The sequence below is a fragment of the Humulus lupulus genome, chromosome 3 (genome assembly GCF_963169125.1).
Source record: "Humulus lupulus chromosome 3, drHumLupu1.1, whole genome shotgun sequence".
Taxonomy (NCBI): Eukaryota; Viridiplantae; Streptophyta; class Magnoliopsida; order Rosales; family Cannabaceae; genus Humulus; species Humulus lupulus.
The window spans coordinates 12,087,795-12,094,766 of NC_084795.1; positions in this window are offsets into that span (position 1 = coordinate 12,087,795).

The following is a 6,972-nucleotide window of genomic DNA, read 5'->3' on the forward strand; positions in this document are numbered from 1 at the left end:
TATCCATGGAATTACAAATAGGTATCAGAGCGGTCTAGGTTTAAGGGTTCTTGAAGACTGGCTGGACATGTACACTCGCCGCTAAAAATAAGCTCGACTCAGGGTTTGGTAATTGTTTACATGTGGTTATATGCTTAAATGCTTGAATGAAATATACATGCTTTACTACATGGTTAATAGGAAGCATGAGACACTAATAGGGCCTGGCCCTTGACTGTTGTGTGATGATAATGAAGCATGCTTATTAGCATTGCTGTTGCATGTGAGTGAATATTTGAATGGTTGTTTGCATTTTGATTACTTGTGATTGGTTGAGTTCCAATGGTGGATCATGGAAAGATTTGTTTCCCTGTCATCATTGTCTAACCACCGAGTCGTTAATTGTAGATAAACTTGATTAGTTATGCATCCAAGGCGATCTATACGACTAGACGGCACGAGGTCTGAGGTTAGAGATGATGACTAGGGCCTGAACCCTCCGCCAGTCCCTGAGAACTGGCAGCAGATACTTGCAGACATGCAAGCTCGGTTACAGAGTCAGGAAGAGCAGATCCGTATTCTGAGACAGCAAGCTTCGTTAGGGAGTGTTGCACCTATTTTGCCACATGTTGTGGCACCAGTTGTTCAGGCACGTGAGATTGGAAACACGTGGGAGCCCTTGTATGAATGGTTTAGGAGGCAGCATCCTCCAACCTTTGAGGGGGGATCAGATCCATTGAAGGCCGAACAGTGGATGAGTATGATTACTTCTATCCTAGATTTCATGAGGGTGGAAGGTATTAATAGGGTGGCCTATGCCACCTATATGCTGAGAGAGGATGCCCATTTTTGGTGGGAGGTGTCATCACAGACCAGGGATATTTCTACTCTGACTTGGGATGGGTTCAGAGACTTGTTCAGCCAGAAGTATTATAATGTTGTCGTCAGGGCAGCAAAAGTAAATGAATTTGTGGGGTTGGTGTAGGGGCATATGAAAATTACAAAATACACACTGAAATTTGACAAGGTTGAAAAGTTCGCACCAGACCTAGTTTATTAGAGGGCTTAATGCTATGATACCCGAGATGTGAGAATTACAACAGCACCTGGGGGGACAACTTATGCCCAGGCTGTTGAGAAGGCTCTTATCGCTGAGGAGGTGGAGAATAAGATTTAGAGGGAGAACGCTGCGAGATGGGAGGTTCGCAGGAGGTGCCTCCACATTCAAGGTCTGGTAGGGGCGAAGGCCCCAGTGATCTGAAGAGGAAGACCCTGACACTTCGACCACTGCTGGCCCTGATAGGAGGGGTCGGGGTGCTCAGGGTGGCCACCAGGGAGGCAGTGAGACATGGAGAAGCTACCCAGAGTGCACGAGGTGCAGAAATCACCATCTGGGCGAATGTTGGGCAAAGGCTTATTATGTATGCGGGGTGGTGGGACACCTTAAGAAGAACTGCCCAACAGTGAAGAAAGAAGAAGCAGGGAAGGTGGACAACTTGACTCCAACTTGCGTGTTCACCCTAACGCAGGCAGAGGCCGAGTGTAACGCCGTACTTCTTTAGAGTCGTTACTAAGTGAGTTTAAAACGTGCAATTAACTCGCTAATCGAGGTTTTAAGGCAAAAGTGTAATTAAACCATAAACAGAGTCATAAACTTTAAAAAATTAATTCCATTTACTGAAAATCACAAAACGTTACACATTTGCGATCCCAAAATACTGTTTAGAAATATTTACAACTTAAGACACAATCAGAGTCGGCTAAGCGAAAAAATTTAGGTTTAGTACAATCATCTCCCAAAACTACCCCTGGTCGTGGCAGCCAGGCAGGGCAAACATGTACGCCCCGCTTCACGCTCTTCGTACTCATGGTTGGTCAACTTTTCCCTTGCCCTTACCTGCACCACAAAGCACCCGTGAGCCGAAGCCTAGTAAGAAAACCCTCACAAGCAGATAACATATGCATGTCAAACACTTAGCATATAAACAGGCCATCAATAGGCTATACACATACGACCATGCCATCCCAGGCGCTTTACCAGGCCCTGGGTTTGCGGTCCACACTGTAAGGATATCCCAGGTATCCTTTAGGGTCTTGCCCTGGCAACTCGCACTCCGCGTGCTAAACGCTGCTCTCGGCCCCTTGCCGCACTCGGCTTTGCACTCCACGTGCCTAACGCTGTTCTCGGCCCCTTGCCGTTCCCAACCTTGCCGACCTCGGCTGCGCCGTTCCAGGCTATTGCCGAACATTCACACATATGCATACATAGCACAATAAAGCAAATACCAAACATGAATAAACTCAATCGAAGGGATACGCCCTACAACACAATCATATAGGGCCCTGGCCTGCATACAAGCTCTACGGGAACAATAGTTTTCTTACCCGCGTCCCGAGCTTTCCAAGCACCAATGTCCTGAGCATAGTCCCTTAATCCGAGCCTCGCCGAAACCCTAGTCACAACGCATTAACAATATTCATCCATCAAGTTCTAATCCATTAAATAACTTCGAGCCATAATTCTAATCTCCGGGACCTTGAATTCTATCAATCCGGGTGATAAAATCCATCCTGAGCCTTAACCTTTGAGTTCCCAAGCCTAAACACACTTTAAAGCTCAAAATTGCACTAAGAGTTGCGGCCCCATAAGGCCATGCCGCGACCCGCCCCCAAAACAGAGAGCAACCCCAAATCAGGGCAGGTGCGCCGCGGCCCTAGCTAGGGCATGCCGCGGCCTGCCCTTCTTCCAAGCCACCAAAGTGCTTCAGAGGGTCGCGACTCAGCAAGAACAATGCTGCGGCCCGACCCGTCAAACCCATAAAAATCCTCCATTGATGCCACGAAAACCCAGCCAATTTATCCCAAAATCCACCCGACAATCCAAACCATTAATCACATAATCTCTACCATGTTTTCAGTTGCAAAACCTAACAAAGAACTATCCCAAAACCTCATCAAATCTCAAGAGTGATCCTTCACCCAACACACATGCAAAACTCTAAGAAAACCAACAGCTACTCAAAACAATTTACTGAGATTAAAGCTTACCTTAAGCTGAAGTGATTTCCCTAAACCAGTTCCCTATGCTCCAAGCTTCAAGCTCCCAAAATCCCAGCTGAATTCCTTAGTCTTGACTAGTTTCCACCAAAGTTTCCCTTGCTAAGACTTAGAGAAAATAAAGAGAGAGAAGAAGGAATGCTTGGGTCAGTTTCTCCAAGTTTCTAAGTGTTTCCAGAATTTTGTTTTATTTAACTTAAGCTTCTAAGGTTACCCCAAGGCTCGGGGTGCCAAAAACGTCCCCGAGGGCAAAATAGTAAATTTCCCCAATATTCCCTCCTAAACATTCTAACCTCAAATATATCTCCAAATATTTATTTCCATAACCCGATAACCCCATAAAACATCTAATACCCAAAATATCCCTCGACTCGCCCCGAGTCGGATTCTCCACCCCGTTGTGACTTTCAGGCTAACAGCTCCCAAGGACTGTCTCGGATCGTGCTACACAGATATATCACAAGTATATCGCATTTACCACATTTACCACATTTATCACAAGGATACTGCTCCCGCATCTCTGATTCAAGTTCCCATGTCGCCTCCTCAAACTTGTTGTTGCTCCACTGCACTTTCACCAAGGCAATGGTCTTGCTCCGCAAGACTTTATCCTTTCGGTCAAGAATCTGAACTAGCTTCTCCTCGTAAGACAAATCCTGGTCCAGCTCCAAATTCTCATAACTCAAAACATGCGTCGAATCTGATACATACTTTCGGAGCATGGATACGTGAACAACATCATGAACCCCTGACAAAGCTAGAGGCATCGCCAGTCTGTAAGCTACCTCTCCAACCCGTTCCAGAATCTCGAAGGGGCCAACAAACCTAGGGCTCAGCTTGCCCCAAACACCAAACCGTTTCACTCTCCTCAAAGGTGAAACCCTAAGAAACACATGGTCACCAACCTAAAATTCCACGCTCCTGTGTTTTAGGTTTGAATAACTCTTCTGGCGACTCTGGGAGGCGAGCATTCGCGCTCTAATCTTCTCAATCACCTCATTGGTCCTCTGAACCATCTCAGGACCCAAATAACTCCTATCACCTGTCTCATCCCAATGGATAAGTGATCTACAGTTCCTTCCATAGAGCATTTCATACGGAGCCACTCTGATAGTCGCCTGATAATTGTTGTTGTACGAGAACTCAATCAAGGGAAGATACTTACTCCAAGATCCCCCAAAATCCAGCACACAGGCTCGCAACATATCCTCCAATATCTGAATCGTCCTCTCAGACTGTCCATCTGTCTGAGGATGATAAGCAGTACTAAACCGTAACTGCGTGCCCATAGCCTTCTGCAAACTCTCCCAAAACTTGGAAGTGAAGGTGGGGTCCCTGTCGGATACTATTGACCTCGGAGCCCCATGAAGTCAAACAATTTCCTTCACGTATAAATCAGCGTACTGTTCCACAGTATAAGTCGTCCTGACAGGTAAAAAGTGGGCGGACTTGGTAACCTATCCACAATCATCCACACCGAGTCATCCTGTCCCACGGTCCTCGAAAAACCAACCACGAAGTCCATGGTGATATCTTCCCACTTCCACTCTGGAATCCCCAGAGGCTGCAGCAACCCTGCTGGCCTCTGATGTTCAGCCTTGACCTGCTGACAAGTTAAGCACTTGGCCACATAATCTACCACTTCCTTCTTCATGCCCGACCACCAGTACAAAGCTCTCAAATCCTGATGCAAGGAATAGGGAGTGGTATGCGATTCATCTAAAATCTCCCGCCAGATATCAGAATCCATCGGAACACAAATCTGACCCTTGTACTTTAGTAACCCTATCTCTGAAATAGAATAGTCCTTAGCTGCTTCGACTAAGATGTTCTCTCTGTGACCTCTCAACTAGGAATCTTTCCCCTGTGCCTCCTTGATCCTCTCAAGGAGTGTAGACTGAAGAGTGATGTTTGCTAACTGGCCAACATCCAACTCTATACTCGCTATAGTCATCTCCTCAGCTAGCTTCTCAGATATCTATCTTGAACTGAACAACTGTCCTGGGCCTTTCCGACTCAATGCATCAACCACTACATTAGCCTTCCCAGGATGGTATAGGATATCACAATCATAATCCTTAACCAACTCCAGCCACCGTCTCTGGCGCATATTCAGATCCTTCTGAGTAAAGAAGTACTTCAAGCTCTTATGGTCGGTGTATATCTCGCACTTCTCACCATAAAGATAATGTCTCCAAATCTTAAGTGTGATACCACCACTGCCAACTCCAGATCATGCGTGGGATATCTTTGCTCCTACTTCTTTAGCTGTCTCGATGCATAGGCTATCACCTTACCAGCTTGCATCAGCACACACCCCAAACCCTATCTGGAAGCATCACAATAAACCACAAACTTCTCATTCTCTGTTGGTAAACTCAATACTGGCGCAGTGATCAGTCGTCGCTTCAACTCTTTGAAACTGTTCTCACATCTGTCTATCCAGAAATACTTTGTCTTTTTCTTTGTCAATTCTGTCAATGGCGTAGCTATCCTGGAGAATCCTTCAACAAACCACCGATAATATCCTGCCAATCCCAGAAAACTCCCCACTTCTGGAACATTGCTCGGTCTAGGCCAATCTCTCACTGCCTCAATCTTACTTGGGTCAACCTTAATCCCCTCCTTACTGACGATATGGCCCAGAAATGTAACTTGCGGTAACCAGAACTCGCACTTGCTGAACTTAGCATATAATCTATGCTCCCTTAACTGCTGCAATACCAACTTCAGATGCTGCTCATGCTCTGTCTTTGAGTGAGAGTACACCAAAATGTCATCGATGAAAACAATCACAAACTTATCCAAATAATCCTTGAAAACCCTATTCATCATAACCATAAAATATGCTGGGGCGCTGGTTAATCCAAATGACATAACCAGGAATTCATAGTGTCCATACCTCATTCGAAAAGCGGTCTTTGGTATGTCATCCTCTTTAATCCTTAACTGGTGGTAACCTGATCGGAGATCAATCTTGGAAAACACTCATCTTACTTGTAGTTTGTCAAATAAATCGTCGATCCTAGGCAATGGAGACTTGTTCTTAATGGTTAACTTATTCAGCTCCCAGCAGTCAATACGCATCCTAAGAGATCCATCCTTCTTCTTGACGAACAACACAGGAGCACCCCATGGCGAGAAACTCGGTCTGATGAACCCCAAATCAAGTAACTCCTGCAACAGAATCTTGAACTCCTTTAACTCCGCCGGAGCCATTCTGTAGGGTGTCCTAGATACTGACTTCGCCCCTAGTGCCAACTCAATAACAAAATCAATCTCCCTTTGTGGCGGCAACCCTGGCAGATCTGCTGGAAATAAATCTGGAAACTCACACACCAATCTAGTCTCACTCGGTCCAACCGACACAACCCTAGAGGTATCCACAACATTTGCTAGGAATCCTATGCAACCTCTTTGCACCAGGTCTCTAGCCTTCAGTGCTGAAATCATAGGTATTCGTGATCCACCAACTGTTCCCACAAATATAAAGCGTACCTCCCCTTCTGGTTCAAAAGTCACCATCCCCCGCTTGCAATCAATCGTCGCCCCATACTTCGATAACCAGTCCATCCCTGGGATCATATTGAAGTCATCCATCGCAATCTCAATCAGATCAGCAAACAATTTTGTACCATTTACCTCTACTGGTAAAGCTCTAATCCACCTTCTAGAGACTACCAGCTCCCTAGTCGGAAACAAAGTCTGAAAACCACTAGCATACAAAACTCTAGGTCTACACAACTTATATATCACTCTAGCAGACACAAACGAATGAGTAGCTCCCGAATCAAACAATGTAGTATAAGAAGAACCAGCACTAGAAATCTGACTTATCACAACTGAGGGGCTAGCCTCTGCCTCAGTCTGAGTCAAAGTAAATACTTTGGCAGGAGCGAGACTGTCGCTCTGCTTCGGCTCCTATTTCCTGACTTG